Below are 21,920 nucleotides of genomic sequence, written 5' to 3'. Positions count from 1 at the left end.
AGGGATAAAGAAGGACATTACATGCTGCTTAAGGGAAGCATAAATCAGCAAGACATAACAATCATAAATATCTATGCCCCGAACATTGGCTCATCCATGTACGTCAAACAAATCCTTCTCAATTACAGAATTCAAATAGACCACAACACAATAATACTAGGCGATTTTAACACACCTCTCTCACCACTGGATAGATTGTCCAAACAAAAATTGAATAAAGAAACTATAGATCTCAACAACACAGTCAGCAATTTAGACTTAACGGACATATATAGAATATACCATCGAACAAAGAACGAATACACTTTCTTCTCAGCAGCACATGGATCCTTCTCTAAAATAGACCATATTTTATGCCACAAAGCTACTGTTAGCAAATACAAGAAGATAGAGATACTACCTTGTACTCTATCAGATCATAATGGATTGAAATTAGAAATAAATGACAGAATAAAAAACAGAAACTTCTCCAATACCTGGAGACTAAATAATACACTATTATATGATGAATGGATAACAGAAGACATCAGGAGGGAAATAAAAAAATTCTTAGAAGTAAACGAGAACAAAGACACATCATATCAAAATCTCTGGGACACTATGAAAGCAGTACTTAGAGGAAGATTTATTTCATGGGGTGCATTCAAAAAAAGAAGTAGAAATCAACAAATAAACGACTTAACACTACAGCTCAAAGCACTAGAAAAAGAAGAGCAGACCAATACCAAAAGTAGTAGAAGACAGGAAATAGTTAAAATCAGAGCCGAAATCAACGAAATCGAAACAAAAGAAACAATTGGAAAAATTAACAAAATAAATAGTTGGTTCTTTGAAAAAATAAATAAAATTGATAAACCCTTAGCCACACTAACAAAGAGAAAGAGGGAGAAAACTCAAATTACTAAAATTCGGAATGAACAAGGAAACATCACAACAGACACGAGTGAAACACAAAACATAACTAGAAGCTATTTCGAAAATCTATACTCCAACAAAACAGAAAACCTTCGAAGACATCAACAAATTTCTAGAGACATATGAACTACCTAAACTGAACGAGAAGAACATACACAACTTAAATAAACCAATTTCAAGCAATGAAATAGAAGAGGTCATCAAAAGCCTACCAACAAAGAAAAGTCCAGGACCAGATGGGTTCTCAGCTGAGTTCTACAAAACCTTTAAAGAAGAGCTCATTCCAATACTTCTCAAACTATTCCATGAAATAGAAGAGGAGGAAACCCTACCAAACTCGTTCTATGAAGCCAATATCACCCTGATACCTAAACCAGACAGAGACCCATCGAGGAAAGAAAATTTCAGATCAATATCCTTAATGAATATCGATGCAAAAATTCTCAACAAAATTTTAGCAAATCGCATACAAATATATATTAAAAAGATAGTGCACCACGATCAAGTGGGTTTTATCCCAGGGATGCAAGGTTGGTTCAACATTTGGAAATCAATAAATGTCATTCACCATATCAACAGACTTAATGTTAAGAATCACATGATTATTTCAATAGATGCAGAAAAAGCATTTGATAAAATACAGCATCCCTTCATGCTCAAAACACTAGAAAAAATTGGGGTAGTGGGAACATTCCTAAACATTATAAAGGCAATCTACGCTAAGCCCATGGCTAATATCATTCTAAATGGTGAAAAACTGAAAGCGTTCCCCCTAAAAACTGGAACAAGGCAGGGATGCCCTCTTTCACCGCTTCTATTCAACATCGTCCTTGAGACTCTAGCCAGAGCAATCAGACAAACCAAAGAAATTAAAGGGATACGAATAGGAAAAGAAGAATTCAAACTATCCCTGTTCGCTGATGACATGATTATATATTAAGAGGAACCTGGAAATTCCACCAGAAAACTTTTAGAACTCATAAGTGAATTCAGTAAAGTAGCAGGTTACAAGATCAATGCTCATAAATCCAATGCATTTTTATACATAAGTGATGAATCTTCAGAAAGATAAATTAGGAAAACTACCCCATTCACAATAGCATCAAAAAAAATAAAATATTTGGGAATCAATCTAACAAAAGAGGTGAAAGACCTCTACAATGAGAACTACAGAACACTAAAGAAAGAAATTCAAGAAAACCTTAGAAGATGGAAAGATCTCCCATGTTCCTGGATAGGCAGAATTAATATCGTCAAAATGGCTATACTACCTAAAGTTCTATACAGATTCAATGCAATTCCAATTAAAATCCCAATGATGTACCTTGAAGAAATAGAGCAAGCAATTATGAAATTCATCTGGAAGAATAAAAAACCCAGAATAGCTAAAGCAATCCTTGGCATAAAGAGTGAAGGAGGGGGTATCGCAATACCAGATCTTCAACTCTACAATACAAAGCAATAGTAACAAAAACGGCATGGTATTGGTACCAAAATAGACAGGTAGATCAATGGTACAGAATAGAGGACATGGACACAAACCCAAATAAATACAATTTTCTCATACTAGACAAAGGTTCCAACAATATGCAATGGAGAAAAGATAGCCTCTTCCACAAATGGTGCTGGGAAAACTGGAAAACCATATGCAATAGAATGAAATTAAACCCCTATCTCTCACCCTACACAAAACTCAGCTCAAAATGGATCAAGGACCTCGGAATCAGACCAGAGACCCTGCATCTTATAGAAGAAAAAGTAGGTCCAAATCTTCAACTTGTTGGCTCAGGATCAGATTTCCTTAACAGGACTCCCATAGCACAAGAATTAAAAGCAAGAATCAACAACTGGGATAGATTCAAACTTAAAAGTTTTCTCTCAGCAAAGGAAACTATCAGAAATGTGAAGAGAGAGCCTACAGAGTGGGAGAATATCTTTGCCAACCATACCTCAGATAGAGCGCTAATTTCCAGAATCTATAAAGAACTCAAAAAACTCTACACGAAGAATACAAATAATCCAATCAACAAATGGGCTAAGGAAATGAACAGACACTTCACAGAAGAAGATATACAAGTAATCAACAGATATATGAAAAAATGTTCAACATCCCTAGTAATAAGGGAAATGCAAAACAAAACTACCCTAAGATTTCATCTCACCCCAATTAGAATGGCGATTATCAAGAATACAAGCAACAATAGGTGTTGGCGAGGATGTGGTGAAAAAGGAACACTCATACATTGCTGGTGGGGTTGCAAATTAGTGCAGCCACTCTGGAAAGCAGTGTGGAGATTCCTCAGAAAGCTTGGAATGGAACTACCATTTGACCCAGCTATCCCACTCCTTGGCCTATACCCAAAGGACTTAAAATCAGCATACTACAGAGATACAGCCACATCAATGTTCATTGTTGCTCAATTCACCATAGCCAGATTGTGGAACCAACCTAGATGCCCTTCAGTTGATGAATGGATAAAGAAACTGTGGCATATTTATACAATGGAATATTACTCCGCAATGAAGAATGATAAAATTATGGCATTTGTAGGCAAATGGTCGAAATTGGAGAATATCATGCTAAGTGAGATAAGCCAATCTAAAAAAACTAAAGGACGAATGATCTTGCTGATAAGTGGATGAGAACATATAATGGGGGGTGGGAGGGGCTAGCATTAGGTTTAGGGTTAGGTTTAGAGTTAGGCTAAGGAGAGCGGCAAGAATGAAGGAAAGAAGGACTGTGTAGAGGGAAAAGAGGGGTGGGAGGGGTGGGAGGGGTGGGGGAGAGGAAAAATAAAATAAACATCATTACCCTATGTAAATGTAAAAAAATAAAAAAAAAAGAAATACATGGGGGGGTGGGAGGGTTATTGTTAGGTTTAGGGTTAGGGTTAGGGAGGGGGCAAGAATGGAGGAAGGAATGACTATATAGAAGGAAAAGAGGGATGGGAGAGGTGGGGGGAAGGGAAAAAATAACAGAATGAATCAAACAACATTACCCTATGTAAATTTATGATTGCACAAATGGTATGCTTTTACTCCATGTACAAACAGAGAATCAACATGTATCCCATTTGTTTACAATAAAAAAATAGTAAATGGTAAAAAAAAAAATGAAAAGAAAAAATAAATAAATAAATAAATAAAAAGTCAAAAGCAAGTGTTGAATGCTCATGGGGTCTGTGGTCCCAGAAGCTAAACCTGGTGACAAAAAGAAATCATTCTGCATACAATTTCACTTTTCTGCTCCTTATGATTTCAGTTATTCCTCTCAAGATTCAATACAGAGAGACCGTGGCTGAAAGTCATATCCTTGATCCCACATTCATTCAGGTGTTTTCACTTGCACTAAGAAAAATGCATCAGTTGCTTACCAGGTCTCCTGTGACATGAGAACCATTACACTAAATAATCAGAGAGGAGCCAGCAGGCATTGGGCACCTAGGCTGTGAAGGGCGCAGGACTTCTAGGCTTCAGTGGGAGAAGGCATTTTATTGCACTCCCCAAATGGTTTGTGAAGCTTTGGGCAACAAGAACTTTGAAGATTGGTTCATGGGACATGGCGCATGCACCCCAGATTCCACCTGAGGTCACAGAGGAGCAGCCCAAGAACAGGGTGGCACCACGGTTCCCATGGCAACCATAGAGCATTCTTCTCCTGGCTGCTTCAAGCCCACATTCAAGACAAGCACTGGCTCAGCTGTTAGGGTAAGTGGGTAGACCAAGGGAGCGGGTGCCAGGGTCTTGCCTTTTTAAAGAAATGATTCTATCCTTGTTGCCTGGTCAACGACACACCAGGCTGTAAGCAGGGTGCAGCCCCATGGTCGATAAATCTCTCCATGTCCCCGCAGGACCAGGGTTCCCACTGAAGCTTGGAAGCTCGTACTTCCACCCAGGCCCACTAGGAGGCGCTGTGCTCCTTTTCCCCACCATTCATACTGACAGCCCGCTCACCTGGCTCTAATGCAGGCTATTAGCCCCCACAAGGTCTAGTGGAACAGGCTAGGACCTAGGTGTGCCTGAGAGGACTTGTCTCAGGAAGCTTAGCACCCTTACCGGTGTATTTGCCCTCCGACCCCACTCCTGCAGGACTGGGAAAACCCGGGTTACCTTCAGAGTCAGGAAACTAGTTTAGAGGCCTAGCTGACACAGAGAGGGAAGGGTGGTAAGTGGTCACCTCAGTAGTGCATGCAGTGCATCGCCGGGGTAAAAGTGATCATGGAATTGGGACACATCCCATTACATCTTTTGGAATTCCCCTACTAACTTACAATGTCTGGTAAGGAGACACCTGGAACATGGGATGGCCATGTTCCATGTCAAGGTGTGTGGTTCCTCTGATGGCTCATGAAGACAGGAGGGAGTCATTCACTCAGCATGTTGGTCTGATGAATGGACAAACCTGAAAAGCAAGAAGAGTTATTCTGTGCTCACTCCAACTGCCAGGCCCCTCCTCCTTTGCTGCTGCATAAGGACTCTGGTACACCCAGAAACTTACCTCCTGGGATTTTTACAGGGGCTCGACAATCCTCCTCATGATGCAGAAATATCTTGGCAATCTGCATTGGCACAATGGTTCATCTTCTTGACCAGACAAATGCCCCTCTGTCGCAAGGGCCTGTGGGATATTGCCAGGAGTCATCTAACTAACCCCGGCAGGGAGCAGATTACAAACCAGGGAGTGAAATAACCACCTGGTGATGGCACGATGAGTGCAGTATCACAGGGCTTAACACCAGGTTTGAACATAGACCGTGCTGAAATTGGAACGGAGAAATCTTACAAGCTGAATATTGGAAAGGGGAGAGTAAGGACATTTGGGGGGCAAGAAATCCTGGAGAGTGTCATGCTGGAAAAAATTTCAGAAAAGAGACACTATAAAACTCGTCATTGTTCATAATCAGCCTGCCAACTCCATGACATATATTCTGCCTCATCATACACTACAAAGAGAGGAAGTAGTTATTGCCCGTTCATTCAGTATGCCGCCATGAACGCTGACCCTAATTTTGTTGGAAGTACATCAATGCCCTTGCAAATTCCTGTCTCTTTCTGTTCCTCCCAAGGGTCAGCCGAATATATCTAGGCTGATTCCTATATTTTTCTGACACAAGAAACATGATCAAAGGCTTCCCAACATAACAACATCTACCCACGACCTCCAATTTAAAGCAGCAGATCCTGGGATATGCAACACAAATCCCTGGCTCTCTGAATGAAGAGTGCAGCACAATCTCAGAAATTTAATCCCCAAAAGGACTATGAATATTCATTTGTGAAGATCCTACGTCAGCAAACCTGAATATCAAAACAGAAGTGGTTCCATAATAACCCACCTTTGAATAGAATTACTGAGGTGGAAAAGCATACCACAAGCATGTGCAAATGGTCAAATAGGGTTTTCTTTCTTGACTTGTTTCCTTCCACTGACAACAATCCATATGCCTAATGTCACTGATTTCTTCTTCCAGTGTGACATCTTGGAAAGAGGGGTTCTTGTATCATTCTTAACCCTCCAAAGCACAATGCATTCATTCCTAGATCCCCGGTAAACATGAGAGCAACTCACAACCCGAGTTGTTGTTCTGCTTTACCCAATTCTCTGCTGCATCTCTTGAGGAAGTCCATCAATATTAACAAGAGTCTATAAATGGGCTCCATTCCTCTTGACACTGGAGCTCCAATGATTTTGGGAGAGTGCATTGTAAATCCCCCATAATACCCCTGAATGCTAGCAATAGAGGCAAACATCGATTCAGCCCCAAATCCTACCAAGATTCATTAAGAAGTCACATGCAAGCCAACGTAAAACAAAAGTGTCAGAGAAACTCCAGGGAAAAGAGCAACTGTCTTTTTTGTTCACCTCTTGGTTTTCCATTTGACATTGAGATTCTCATGGAATGTGCTCAGGTGCAGAAGTCCCCTTCATTGGCAGTGAGTTTGGGAGTGTGTCCAAGAAACCAGGAGAGTTCCAGGTACAAGTGCGGGTGTCATTTCGAACTTTCTGCCACTGAAACCTGGTGAACGATGCGCAGTGTAAGAAGGTGGTGAAGAATGATTCCCATAAGCATACTCATGAGAGATGGTTGATCTGTCTCCTAAGGAGATTAGAGTGAGGTGGTGGAAGTAGTACTCTGAAGAAATGCAGGTGAGTTTGCAGCACCAGTGCTCTCGGAGCACATCTGCAAACTCAAATGTGTCAGTGGAAATGGCTTGCATGTGAAAATGGTGCTGTATTCCAGTGTTGATTAATTTTGTGAGTAGATGAGAAAAGAAATAAGAGGTGAGAGGATAGAAGGTCGGGAGACTCAGAATCAGTGTCATTTGTTTGTTAACTCTGCAATCTAGCAGAGCAGCTGGGGACTTGATCCCGGGCCTGGAGCATGCGAGGCAGGAACTCTAAGCGATGGTCTATATCGCCAGCATAGGGATGGCTTCTCTGAGTTACAAAACTTGATCACTTACAGTCCTACTTTGTGAAAATGTATGCAGACAAGCAATCATGACCAAGCCAAACAATGCCTAAGGAATTCTTAATCCTCTTGTTCACATGTGTCCAGCAAAGAACTCTTTTGCATGTCAATACCCAAGGCCAGCGGTGTGTCCTAAGGGAAAGATTTTTCCCCTCTTCCCTTAAGGAGAAAAACGGATGTTACTGATCCCTGAGCACAATTTGTATCAGGGATCCAAGGACGCCAGGAGAAGGGGCTGCTCAATTCATGTTGATAACCTTCTCCCCTGGCTCCTGCTGCAGGCTATCAGCCCCTGTTGTGCCCAAAGGCTCGAGACCCCACAAGGACCACCAGAGACCACGATCAATGAAAGCAGCAAAGAGTCATTTATTAGCAAGTTCGAACCTGGTCCTCTGCGTCCTCAACCAGTGACGCTAAGAGAGGCCCCGAGCCCTCGTTAGCAGGGTTTTTATAATGAAAGGCAAGCAGTTTTACAGTGTTATTTTAATTGGTTAACATTTGAACAGCTAAACATTAGTCCTCCTCTGGTTGGGTCCGGCAAATCTATTTGATTCTCATTGGGTCCTGCCAGAACTGAACGGTCCTAGTGGAAGAAGGGAGGAGGGAAGGGGTGAACTATGCAGGAGATGAGTCGGGGCTAAGCCCCGCTCCCGTCCTTGATGGATAAGGTCTCCAGGCAACCGCACATTTCTCGGACAAATATCTCTTAACAACCTTGGTAAGCACAGGGGCCCAGCAGTCCTGTTTGTCCTTGAGACAGTTAGCAGCACAGATACCACCCTGCTCTCCACACCCCCACAAGGTACAGTGGAACAGACTGGGACCCAGGGCTGCCTGAGAGGTTGTGGGTCAACAAGCTTAGCACTGGCACCAGTGGATTTGCCCTCTGACCCCTGGACAAGAAAAACCTGGGACTTCTTCAGAGTCAGGAAACTAGCCTAGAGGCCTAACAGCCACACAGAGAATTGGGTGGTGATTGCTAACCACAGTGGAGCTTGCAGTGTGGAGCCGGGTCTTAAGTGATCTTTGAATTGGGACACATCACATTCCATTTATCTGGTCTCCCCTTCTAAGCTACTATTTTGGTTCAATATCAACCAATCCCCAGAAACTCAAAGTGCACACATGGCAATGCAAATCACACAACAAGGTTTTATTACAACCTGCCCCTCAGACCACTACCATGACTGGGTGGGGAGCAGCCCTGAGGGATGAGAAAGCACTCTACTTAAGAAATTTCCAATCATTCACATACAAAGACCTGTACATTACTGGTTAACATTTGAAGAGCTAAACATTTGTTTTCTTTTGGTTGAGTCCTGCCAATTTATTTGAATATCATTGAGTCCCGCCAAAACTGAATGGTTCTGGAGGAAGGAGGGAGGAGGGATCGGGTGAACTATGCAGGAGATGTGTCAGGTCTAGGCCCCCTTCCCTGTCCTTGATAGATAAGGTTTCCAGGCAGCTGCCCATTTCTTGGACAGATATTTCTTAACAACCTTGATAAACCCCGGGTGTTGGGGGCTGTGCCATTGGGATGCACTGGGATGGCGGTTGTTTTGATCACATTGGGAGTGAGGAGGTTGATTGATATAAGCACACCCAGGTGTTTTTTCATTGACCATATTCAGTTAAGTCCACGCACACAACACGTGCACAGGTGTTCCCAAGTGCTTCTGCTCGGGCCTGCTCATTTTAACCTTTGCCATGATAGGGCAGCTGGTTCCTCTGCCTGATCTCAACTGGTGTGGCCCCGCCCTCCACCTCCTGGAGGGAATATAAGCGGGCAGTAGGGAGAAGGCAAGGAGCAGCAGTAAGCAGAAGCAGCTAGTGGAGAGAAGAAGAAGCTAGAAGAAGCAGCTAGCCCTCAGATAGGTATCACCTAGTTCACAGCATGTGGGATGCAACTCTAAGAAAAAATAGATCTCTGATAAGTGTAGAAGCCTCTCTTTCTCTAAAACTTTCTCTATAAGAAAAGCCTATCTTTCTCTGAAAGCCTCTCTTTCTCTAAAATCAGGCAATCTCTTTTTCCTCAATAAGCTAGGGAATAAGCAAACAAGCAAGGAAGCAGCACAGGAATAGAAGTATTTTATTTCCAGTCCACCTCCGATAAATACCTGCACAATTGTTGCCATGGGCAGTGACACCCGGGGGCCCAGTAGTCCTGTTTGTCCTGTATTGTCTCTTAAGGGTGGTACCTGTGCGCCCTTCCCCGGGTAGAGATTTTATGGGCCAGTTCCCGAAATGTCTTGTTCATACAACGTGGCTGCACAGATGTCACCTTGTTCTCAACATTCCCCCCTTCAGTTGTTCATAATGAGGAATCATGCTCATTCGTGTGTCATGCATATTCATCCTCTTGAGTCGGTATTCTCTCGTATTGTTGCCTTAGCACCATCAGTTGCACGGTGCTTACATGACCCTTAACAATAGCTATTCCAACTTCCAGAGGCAGATGGCTTTCATTGCCTTCATTTCCTCGATTTGACCCATTCCCCTATTTCTACACTAACTGCCTGTCCCTAATTCTGGCTTCATCCCCCCCCTCCACCTTTTGCTTTAGAAACTCCTTTCTTGTATGAGGAAAAGGGGCACCAATCATTCTGGCTGCTTCAAAGCTGAAAGGGGGCAGCAAGGGGCAAGCAGTTTTGAGTTCCCTTTTTAAAATTGGGTCAATAGAGGGATCCAACTTAGAAGTCTCGTTGGGGAAGAGCAGATTGTAAAGTCATCTGGTGATGGATGCTTCTAAGAGAAAAGAACAAAAAGACATGAGTACTGAAATGAGATTATTACAAAGCAAATGTTGCAGCATCTGAAACATGTCAATGAATATCATGAAGATGAAAGAAGTCAATCTCTTTCCAGGAGGTGGAAGAACTGAGAAATTGCTCCAATAATAAGGCCTAACAAAGGCTTGAGAAGACAAGACATTTATTTGGGAAGTTTATCATTGTCCAGGTTATTAGGAATGTAAACATGGTCCAGTGGCAGAGCTTCATCTGATTGCTGTGTCTGTATCAGTGACCACAGGATGGTGAGCTTGGGGCTGGGGCATGTGCTTCACCAATTTCCAATGAGCTTTCCAATTTCTTCCCACTGAAAGAGTTGAATTGTCCCTTTCAACTCCTCCTCACTGGAATTTGGTATTTTGATTTTAAGAAAGGCCTTTGTGAGTTCAATCGGTAGGGGGAGCGGAGAGCGGACCCCAGAGAGCCCTGAGCAGCCCCACCTCCGCTGCCAGCCTAGTTACCATCACACCCCGGGAGGAGCCACAGCTGCCGCAGCCGGCCCCAGTCACCATCACCGCAACCATGAGCAGGGAGGCCGAGATCCAGCAGCTGCCCGCCGCCCCTCTCTCATCGCTCCCCGCCCTCAGCGCTGCCGACACCAAGCCCTGCACCACGGGCAGCAGCGCAGGGAGCAGCGACCCGGGCGCCTGCTAGCGGGGACAAGAAGGTCATCTCAACGAAGGTTTTGGGAACAGTAAAATGGTTCAATGTAAGAAACGGATATGGTTTCATCAACAGGAATGACACCAAGGAAGATGTATTTGTACACCAGACTGCCATAAAGAAGAATAACCCCAGGAAGTACCTTCGCAGTGTAGGAGATGGAGAGACTGTGGAGTTTGATGATGTTGAAGGAAAAAAGGGTGCAGAGGCAGCAAATGTTACAGGCCCTGGTGGAGTTCCTGTTCAAGGCAGTAAACACTCAGCAAACCGTAACCATTATAGACACTACCCACGTCGTAGGGGTCCTCCACGCAATTACCAGCAGAATTATCAGAACAGTGACAGTGGGGGAAAGAATGAGGGATTGGAGAGTGCTCCCGAAGGCCAGGCCCAACAACGCCGGCCCTACAGCAGGCCAAGGTTCCCACCTTACTACATGCGGAGACCCTATGGACGTTGACCACAGTATTCCAACCCTCCTGAGCAGGGAGAAGTGATGGAGGTGCTGACAACCAGGGTGCAGGAGAACAAGGTAGACCAGTGAAACAGAATATGTATCGGGGTTATAGACCACGATTCCATGGGGCCCGCCTCGCCAAAGACAGCCTAGAGAGGATGGCAATGAAGAGGATAAAGAAAATCAAGGAGATGAGACCCAAGGTCAGCAGCCACCTCAACGTCGGTACCGCCGCAACTTCAACTACCCACACAGACACCCAGAAAACCCTAAACCACAAGATGGCAAAGAGACAAAAGCAGCCGATCCACCAGCTGAGAGTTCGTCTGCTCCCGAGGCTGAACAGGGCGGAGCTGAGTAAATGCCGGCTTACCATCTCTACCATCGTCAGGTTTAGACATCCAACAAGAAGAAGTGAATATGAAATTCCAGCAATAAGAAATGAACAAATGATTGGAGCTGAAGACCTTAAGTGCTTGCTTTTCGCCTGTTAACCAGATAACTAGAACTATCTGCATTATCTATGCAGTATGGGGTTTTTATTATTTTTACCTAAAGATATCTCTTTTTGGTAATGGCAAACGTGTTTTTTAAAAAATCCTGATTTTTCTCAATACACCTTTAAAGGTTTTTAAATTGTTTCAAATCTGGTCAAGTTGAGATTTTTAAGAACTTCATTTTTAATTTGTAATAAAAATTTAAAACTTGATTTTTTTCAAAAAAGTCAACAAACTGTAAGCACCTGTTAATAAAGGACTTAAATAATAATAATAAAAAAAAGAAAGGCCTTTGCCCATGAGGAGGGTGCCATCTAACCTTCTGGCCCTGCCTAAATTTATGTTGCCAGAGCTGGTCCTCAGGACTCACAAGGGTGAATATCTGTCCCTTCCCTCTCAGTATTCAGTGAATTCTCTTTATCCTGAAGTCCCTGTGGATTGCTCAGCATGAAAAAAAGTGTGATATTCTAAAGCTCTGACTTCAGGTCCAGAGGAGGCAATCAGAACCAAAGCCCAACTCTGGCCAGAATTTGTGTTTCTCAAGAAGGAAGCACCAGGGATACCACAGGAGAAGAGCAATGGGAGGGGAAAGAGGGTAGGAGGAGACTGATGAAGACAGAAGCTGTGGACTGTGGAGGGGAGCAGGAAATGCAGTGGCTGGTTGAGGCTCCACAACTAGGATATTGACAGAGCAAGTCTTAAGCCAAAACAACCCACTTCTGCTTCACATCACTAGGTGCCATATGTGCCTGAAAACCTGTGCACAGAAACCAGAGCTGGCCATGAGCAGGGTTGAGTTCTTGGATCTGTGAGCCAACTCCGAGTTTCAGAGGGAAGAAAGTGAGTGAAGTTTCTCTGGGCTTCTGTTCTCAAACCTACAACCTGAGGATCACTGCACACAGTCTTTCTATCACCCCTGCTCAGGACTTTTCTGAGTCACATCCACAGTCACCCAGTTTGTCTATCATCCATATCAGGACTCACCTGACTCACATTCACAGAACAACATGACACTGCTGTATTCAGTTCTCTTCCTGGCCATTCCCGACCCAGGTCACATGAGGAATCTACAACACAGAAATTTGCAGCCACTGTCTGCTGTGTGCTGATGTATTCATTGTTGCATCAACTCCATTTAATACAGTAATTGAGCAAAAGATAATAATGTGGAAAAGTGTATCTAGAATTTGCTTCCTGCACCCCAATCTAGTAGCCATTCCACCAGGAAGAGACAATTTTACTTCAAAAAGGAGCTGAATGCAACAAATATTTATTTGATTTGTTTTATGTTATTTATAAATGAAAATATCCACCACCATTCTTGACAGAATTATACTGACCTATCAGTCATTGATGGTTCAGGGGAAGTCTCTGTGAATAGAGAACAATGAACACTTCCTATGAGCCTGACCTTGTCCTGGTGTGCCATGGCCACAGTCAGATAACTATAGACTCAGAAGCACAGCCAACCAAAAACAGGTGATGATCAGCACTTGATCCTTGGAATCCACCATGGAGAGATGGTGTCTTATGATTATTAGTGAAGTCCAGGTCACACATCCTCTGCATCAGAGAAGTTAATAATAAGCTCATAACTGCTCTCAGAGAGCCTGGTGATTGACATCCACTCAAACACAGGTAGGTGAAGGTGAGGGAACCTGGGGGCCTCTGAAGTTCCAGTAGGACTGTGGGGCATGGAGCAGCACAGGGAGAGGCTCAGAACCTAAGAAAGGTCTCCATACAGTCAAAACACAACTTTATCCAACACATGTGCTTGGCCTGGGCTTCTGTAGCTCTCCTCGGTGCTGCTCCTCCCTCTGGGTACAGAGTACAACATGGGAATGACCCCAAAACACTGGAACTAAACATAGGAAAGGAGAACACACACTCAGAATGTCGAGTACTTTCTTCTGGGAGCAGCTGACCACTCTGGGAAAGAGTCCAGAAAAATGAGGAAGTAGGTCATAAGGAGGACATCAGCTCTCATCAGCTTGAATCAGAGCCCTTGAAGGACCACAGGAGGGCCTGAGAGAACAGAGACCCTTCTTCAAGCTTTTGCCAGGGAGGACTCTGGGAATAAGGCAACCTGTGCAGAGGGAGGCTCAGGTGTGGGTAAAGGAAATCTCTGCTTCAGGCCTTCTGAACCTCAGCACAGTCAGACCTGGCAGAGCTAGGAAGGACACCCTGCAGAAAGCCTGTCAGCAGACTCAGATATATTCACTTAGTGACAGGACAGCCCAGGGGTCCATTGTCTCTGTGAACCACCACAAGATGGGCCATGAAGTGTACCACAGGTTCAGAAGCACTCCTGCCCCACACGTGAAGAAAGCAGCACAGAATTTCAAACAGGATCCCAGAGTCAATCCCCCAACCAGCTCCACCAGGGACAGGCAAGACAGGAAAGACTCATTAAACCACAAAGATCAAGGGTGTCCAGGGAGAAATAAGAAGTCCCCAACAATATTTTTATAAAGAAATAACACTAGATAGAGTGTGGTACACACCAGAAGATGACTGAGGAAAAGCTGCAATGAAGAACAACTGGGTTGTGCATAGGTCAGGGAGGATCCTGAGCTCTGCGAGGTGAGGGCACTCACTCACAGATCCAGAGGAAACTGAGTACTGGTGGGTGAGTGGCACAAATAAAGAGAAACCAGAGGATCCTGAGTACAGGTGGTCAAGGGGGTGCTAACAAGATGATGAAGAGAAGACTGAGAACTGAAGTAGGAGGAGCTGGGTAAGAGTGTTCAGGGAAATGAGCAACTGTGTGCAAGGGGTGCTCACCACAGGACTCAGAAATCCTGGAGCAATGTTGGGGGATTTGAGTTTAAGAGAGAAACCAGAGAAGGTTGAGCACTGTTAGGCTATATATTCTCAAACACAGGAGCCATATAAGGCTGAGAAAGGATACTTAGGGGAACTGAGTCCACGGTCCAGAGGAGAATGAGAAATACTGGGTGAGGGGTGCTAACCCAGAGGTCCAGGAGAATACTGAGCACTATTGGATGAAGTGCAATCACTGAGATGACATAGAGGGGACAGTTTACTGGAGGGTAAGAAGCACTCCATAACAATATTCAGGGGAAAATATGCACCTGTGTGGAGGGGCACTCATCACAGTACTCAGATGACAGCAATGTTGTGTGAAGGGAGATTAAGCACAGACCCTGAGAATATTAAGCACTTTCAGGTGAAAGCTCATCTACACGACCCAGTGAAGTCTGAGCAAGAATTGCCTTAGGGAAGATACAAAAAGATAGAAAAAAGACTGAGCAGTATTAGTTGAGGGCACTCATGCAACTGACCCAGAGAAGAATGAAAAAGGAATGTTTAGGGAACTTAGAATAAAGTAACAGAGAAGACTGAGCACTATTAAGTGAGGGACACTCACACTCAGGACCAAAATGGGACTGATTAAAGACAGATACGGTGTATTTAGCAGCTTAATCAAAGAAGACTTAACCACTGTAGGATAGGTGCAATCAACTAGAAAACCCAGTGGAGTTGAAGCACTGTGGGTGAGGGGCACTACCCAAAGAATCCAGAACATCCTCAGCAATGGGTGAGGGGAGAATTAGGAGAGGACCCAGAGAAGCATGAACAATGTTAAATGAGTTTTTGTTTACCACAGAAGTCAGAAGAAACAAACTTCTTTTGGAAGAGGTGTGCTCATCAGGATAACTCACAGCCTTTGAAACCTTATCAAGGGAGTCCCTCAGGCAATGGTCTCAGGTAGTTTAGAGGTGGTTTGACAATGCAGCATTTTCAAAGATCTGGAGAAGTCCTCCACGTTGACAGGAAATTGTTCATGGACACATATCACACTGCAATTTACAGAGTGAAATTTGTCTCACTCAACTTTCCTACAAGATTTACTCTATTGTCAAAAGGGAGCAACTAGTGACATATCAGAGAAGATTCTGAAAATTCTTAAATATATTTTCTTCCACTCTTCAAAAAAATGTCAGAAATCCTGTCTGAACTACATCACCCATAAGACATCAGTTCTTTGATAAAAGGTGAGGAAATTGTCAATGATGAATGGTAGAATGAGGTCCCCAGTGCTGTGGGTATTGACATCCTTAAAAATTGTCTTGGGTTTTCAGACATTGGAGAGGAGCCTGTCTGCGTGGCAACACAAAGGACCTGTTGAGGTTTTTGGAACAGGAAGTATCCACATTTCTCTAAAATTTCACAGAAGTGTTGGCCTTGACACACAGATATAAGTCTGAAATGGTGCATTAGAAGGAATGGGACACTCCCAGATATGTCACTCAAAGAAACAAGTTGCTGAGGGCTCAGTGAAGACAGAACACTATTGCTGCAACTCTAACCTCCAATAATACCCAGAAGGGGACTGAGCACTGGTGGGAAAGTGGTGCTCACCCACATGACTCAGAGGACCCTGACTAATGGTGTGGGAATGGAGATGAAGTACAGGGCACAAATAATAATGGGCAATGTTGGGAGAGGGTTACTCACCCACAGGATTCAAAAGATCATGAGTAATTATGGGACAGGTGAAATTAAGGCAGAAACCAGAAAAGATTGAGCAATGTTAGACTCTCTATGATCACAAACAGGAGTCAAAGGAGGTTGAGTTAAGTTAGGTTATGGGAACTCAGTACATGTCACAGAGGTGACTGAGCACTGCTAGGTAGGTGGTGCACACCGTAAGGTCCCAGAATATACTGGGCACTACTGGAAGTGGGTGCTCATGCAGAGGACACAGAGGAGACAGAGTACTTGATGGTAAGGGGCACTCCAACACAATATTCAGAAAAAAATTAACTTCTGTTTTAAAGATGTTTTCACCAGAGGATTCAGATGACACTGAGCAATGGATAGTGAAGTGAGATTAAGGACAATACCCAGAGAAGACTAAGCAATGTCAGGTGAGGGACACTCACTCACACGACTCAGAGTGGTGTGGGCAAGAATTACCTTAGGGAACCTAAAACAGGACACAGAGAAGACTAAACATTCTAAGGTGATGGATCTTCCACAAAATCACCCAGATAAAATGAGCAAGAAATGGTTAGTTAAATGAGAAAACAGAAAAAGAGGAGACTAAGCACTATTCGGTGAGGGGTGCTCACTAGAACTACCATAACCTCTGTGACAAGCATAGCTAATATGACCTGGGCACCCTCTGTGATGTGAGCAGCTTTTAGGGTCAAATTAACCTACATGACCACAGTCAGCTCAATATCCTGTCAGGGGCAGGCTCTGAGGGCCCCAGAGCCGCACCGTGGCCTGATCTCTAAGATGGCGCCTGGCAGCTTGCCAGACATAGCTGCACTCATATACAAGTTTTAGGAAGTAACTCTGGTTGGCTGTTGTATCTGGTATCTGCCTGGAGACTGTTCTTTGATAGACTGACTTTCCTGGTAGTCTACTCTCTGATAGGCTGATGTTCTCAATATAAGTCTGAGACTTGTGGAATAAAGCCCCTTTTGGTTCCTGTGATCAAGAAAAGCATATGCCCGCAGGCAGTGGGCGATCATAAGTGGTGCCGAGACCTGGGACCTTGAGTTATAAAGAAGAAACTGATCAGGTAAATACAGGGAAAGTAAAGTACAGTCTGGCCAGGTTAAAGTTCGCTGGATAAGCGACGAGTTAAAGTTCGCAGGGTAAGCGATGAGTTAAAGTTCACTGGGTAAGCGACGAGTTGAAGTTTGCTAGATAAGCCACGAGTTAAAGTTTGCTGGATAAGTGACGAGTTAAAGTTCTCTGGATAAGCGATGGAGTTAAAGTTCACAGGAAGCGACGGAGTTAAAGTTCGCGGGTTAAGCGAGGGAGATTGTTTGTAAGTGCTTTCGCTTTTGTTTTGCTAGTTAAAGCGCTTTGCATTTTGTTAGTTTAATAGAGAAAAATGGGCACTGAAATGTCACAAATGTGCATGGAAGGTCCCTTAAAGGATTTGCTCCGGGCCAACGGAATTCCTCTTGAAACTAAAACAGCCCGAACCAAATGCAGAGAAGGCATAAAACAAGGGGAAAAGGTTTTGGAGGAAATAAAAGAGGAAAGGTCTAAAATATCAGAAAGGGCATCAATAAGATCAGAGACAGACAAGGAAAATGAAATTGGGTGTGAGGATAGTTCAGATGAAGAGGAGGATTTACTATGTAAAACAAAAAATCTTGCTATTACAGGATCTACTAAAGAAAAGATGGGGCAAACACACACCACACATGGTGACCCTGCACTCTCAGCTCTTAGACTCATGCTGAAGAGTAGCAGCCTTGATTGGTCTGATACACGAGCAGAAAAAGCCTGGGACAACTTTAAGAGGGAAATCAGTTTAGGTGAGGGTCCCCCATTAGGAGTCTGCCCTACGTTATCCGCCCTTAAGGCCTGCTTCTCTCCAGGACCTCCCAAAGGGGGCTCCAAGTTTCTCCCCAAAGAGCCACCACCTAAAGAACCGCCAGCTCCTCCCATTGCATCTTCTTCCAGAAACTTGCCACTTGCCACGTAGTAAACAACATTGGGAGACCTTTAATGAGGAGCCCAATCCATCTCAATCCACTCCTCCCCAGGTTGAGGAACCATGAGGGCAGCCAGCCTCTACACATAGGGAGGGCCCACTACCACCCCGGGGAGGATCATTACTGCCATCTTGTATTCTGGGGCCACATCAGACTCCAATGAAAGCCCTCACCCTCCTCCTTCTGGGTGGCAGGAAATCTTCCCGGTGGCCATTTTGTGATACTGGACAAGAACTCACAGACTCTAGCCTCCCCCTCCCTGTAGGGACTTCCCAGTAAATGTTAAAATGTTAGTTTGGGAAGGAATGACTACCAATAACAAATTGGCCTGTGCAGGGATGAAAGATGGTTCCATGGGAAGGTGGATTGTGGCTACCAAAGATATTGGCACACAGCATCTGTGAGCGAGTGGGCAGATGGAAAGGGATTCCTTATCTTCAAGTCTCTTCTTTCTTGCACTTCTCTGCTCTTCCTGCAAATGCCTCCTTCTTCTCCCCCTCTTAATCCCTCCTCCTCCTCCAACCTTGACTCAGCTGTTTCTACTTCCATTCCCCGGTCCATCCCACCTAGTCCTCCTGCCATGAGGTCCCACATACACTGGTGGGTAGGGAGTAACCAGCCCAACCATCAGTGGCATGTCCTAGTAAGGAGTATGATATAGTAGCCCCAGGCCCCACAAGTATTGGGAGATAATTGTTTCACAATTTTCTGCATCCAAACCTGAATTGATTACTAACCAGGATTAAGGGTTAAAATGCCCTAGGCATCAAGTTTCTGCTGGAAAATTTTAGCTCCTTTCAGATCCAAATCTCAGTCAAGGCTTACATTGAAATGTAAATAGAGAAAGCCTGAAGGCTCAGTAGGAGACCGGTCTCAAATCCAAAAAAAAAAAGGGAGCAAAAAAAAAGTCTTACCTGAACTCCACCAAAACTAAATTTTATGGTGCTTTACTAAAGTAATTAACGGCCATGTCACTTTTCCTGTATCATTTTTCCAGGACTCTTTTTTTTTTTTGAATTCTACATATTTTTTGAGCTCATGACTTTTTTGATCAGTTCTATTTTTTTTTTAATTCAACTAGAGTTTTTGAACATCTGTTACATTGCAATGGAGATTCACCTATAAAGTTTCAAGGTCTTTGATTTTGTGTTATGTGTATGTCGTGCTGTCTAATATCATGTTTTGTCTGCATCAAAATTGAGCGCTCCTAAAATTAAAATTTAAAAATCGATCCAAATATATTTAATTCATGTGATTTAAAGAGGTTCAATTTAAATTGGGTAAACTAATAGAAGTAAAATATCTTAAAAATAACTCGCGAGTCTCTAGGTGGTCAAACTAATAAAATGTTGATGTAGAGTACTATAAATAACAAAGTATTTAATCTTATTAAAATAGAGTAATTTTTTTAAATTTAGAAATTTTATAAGAGTTGTTTCAGAATGTGAACAAAGAGGGGTCAACAGGAAAGAGAAAATAAGGGTTCTGGGTATGGAAATATATTTAGTAAAAGGGAAAAGGAAATGTTTCTGGGTAAGAAAGTGCTTGTGTGATGAAATAAATGAGGGTCTAAGTAAGTGCTAAGAAAGTCTACGTAAGTAAAGGGCAAGTTTCAACAAGTTTGCATGTAACTAAGTTGGTTGTATGTATGTGAAACATTTAAAGCTATTTAAGGTTTTTCCTAAGGTGAAATACTAATGTTCTAATATAAACCAAAGTTTAATCTATATGGTAAAATGACATGGTAAAATAACAAGGATTTCTTAGAAACACTAATTTACTCTTAACTTTATGTCTATTAAGTTTTATTCTTTAGAACAATTAGTCTTAAAAATAGGGGTTTATACAATTATGGTTAAGCAACTGTTAGAGTATTGTACTACGTTATAGAGTCTAAATTTTTCTTTAAAAACTAAATTTGGTAAGAACCAATTTCTCACTAAATTTGAAATAACTCTAACCACAGGTATACATTATAACTCACAAGGACAAGGTATTGTTGAATGTGCACATCTCACCCTCAAAAATACCCTTTATAAACAAAAAGGGGGAATAGGGGAGACCTTCAGGTCCCCTAAAAATAAACTTTCTCTTTGCCTCTTTATTTTAAAAAAAATTTTTAACTGTGGATAATGAGGGTCACTATGCTGCTGAGAGACATGGCAATCATAAACAACATGATAGAGTGATGGTAAAATGGAAGGGTGTTCTTACAGGAAAATGGAACGGCCCGGACCCGGTGCTTTACTGGAGTCGTGGCTCGGTTTGTGTGTTTCCACAGGACAAAACATCACCTATCTGGGTTCCTGAGCGACTAACTTGACCAGTGCCAAAGTTACCAACAAGTAACTCCGACCAACATACTTCTGATGACCATGATGCTCGTAGCCCCCCTTGAACTAACTTACAACCTCTTTTTAGTCTCTTAGGATGCTATCTCTCTCAATGTTGGAATGCTTCTAGGTTCCAGCTGGCAGTCCTAATGTGTGTTCCTACCTTCCTACCAGTCCCAGTCTCTGTTACAGATGCGGAATTGCCAGTGTTGGCATCACAGCGGCCGTGGTCACCACGGTAGCAGTCTCTGCAGTGGCAGCCGAAACCGCAGCAGCAGCATTGACACAACCATACAGACAGCAACAACAATCACTTGGCCGAAAATACAGCTGCAGCCTTACAGACTAAAGAGACCCTAAACCAACATCTAACAGCAGGTATACTCCTTGTAAATCAAAGAGTGGACTTACTACAAGAACAAGTGGATATCTTGCAAGAACTTTTGGGACTGGGATGTGTTTATCCTTTAAGAGCAGTGTGTGTCACCCATATTGCTTATAATAACCTTAGGTCTGTGGTTATGTTATCTAAAAATCTCTCTACCTTACTGGTAATTGGTCATGTGCATTTGATAATTTAACCAGTCAACTATGAGCTGAAATACTCAGAGTTAATGCCACAAGTGTTCAAGTTGCATCGGTATCTGAGATGTTTTCTTTGTTATTTAAAGCCCTGGGATTGACAAAACAGTGGGCTGGAACAGTAGCTGTTCTGATTATTATCTGCTTAGGGATAGCCTATGTTATACGCAGCCAAATCAGAGCTCACCAAGTTACCTGATGTCATCAATGGGCTATAGTACAGACTTTGACAGCCATTGAGACAGGCACATCCCCCCAAGTATGGCTAAGCATGCTGGACCAGTAGTCAAAGAAGGGTAAGATCCGTGGAAATGCATACCAACCTAAGACAGGGTTCTGATGCCTGGAGGTCAGAATTCCAATGACGGGTAAGGATGTAGTTTGCCATGGACAACCTAAGACAGGCATGGTCCCAAGTCATCTTTTCTTTATTTAAAGAATAAGGGGGAGATGTCTGGGGCAGGCTCTGAGGGCCCCAGAGCCGCACCATGGCCTGATCTCTAAGATGGTGCCTGGCAGCTTGCCAGACATAGCTGCACTCATATTCAAGTTTTAGGAAGTAACTCTGGTTGGCTGTTGTACATGAGGCAATCCTGGTATCTACCTGGAGACTGTTCCTTGATAGGCTGACTTTCCTGGTAGTCTACTCTCTGATAGGCTGATGTTCTCAATATAAGTCTGAGACTTGTGGAATAAAGCCCCTTTTGGTTCCTGTGATCAAGA

The 21,920-nt window shown here is 43.3% G+C and overlaps 1 pseudogene; it reads left to right on the top strand.

Moving 5' to 3' along the window:
* The first annotated feature begins 10,699 nt into the window (after positions 1-10,699).
* On the top strand, positions 10,700-11,658 carry LOC124975737 (Y-box-binding protein 1-like; annotated as a pseudogene).
* Positions 11,659-21,920: the final 10,262 nt, after the last annotated feature.

The sequence above is a fragment of the Sciurus carolinensis genome, unplaced genomic scaffold (genome assembly GCF_902686445.1).
Source record: "Sciurus carolinensis unplaced genomic scaffold, mSciCar1.2, whole genome shotgun sequence".
In the NCBI taxonomy this organism is placed as follows: Eukaryota; Metazoa; Chordata; class Mammalia; order Rodentia; family Sciuridae; genus Sciurus; species Sciurus carolinensis.
Note: the sequence above shows the minus strand (reverse complement) of the source record. Positions and strands in the feature narration are given on the sequence as shown.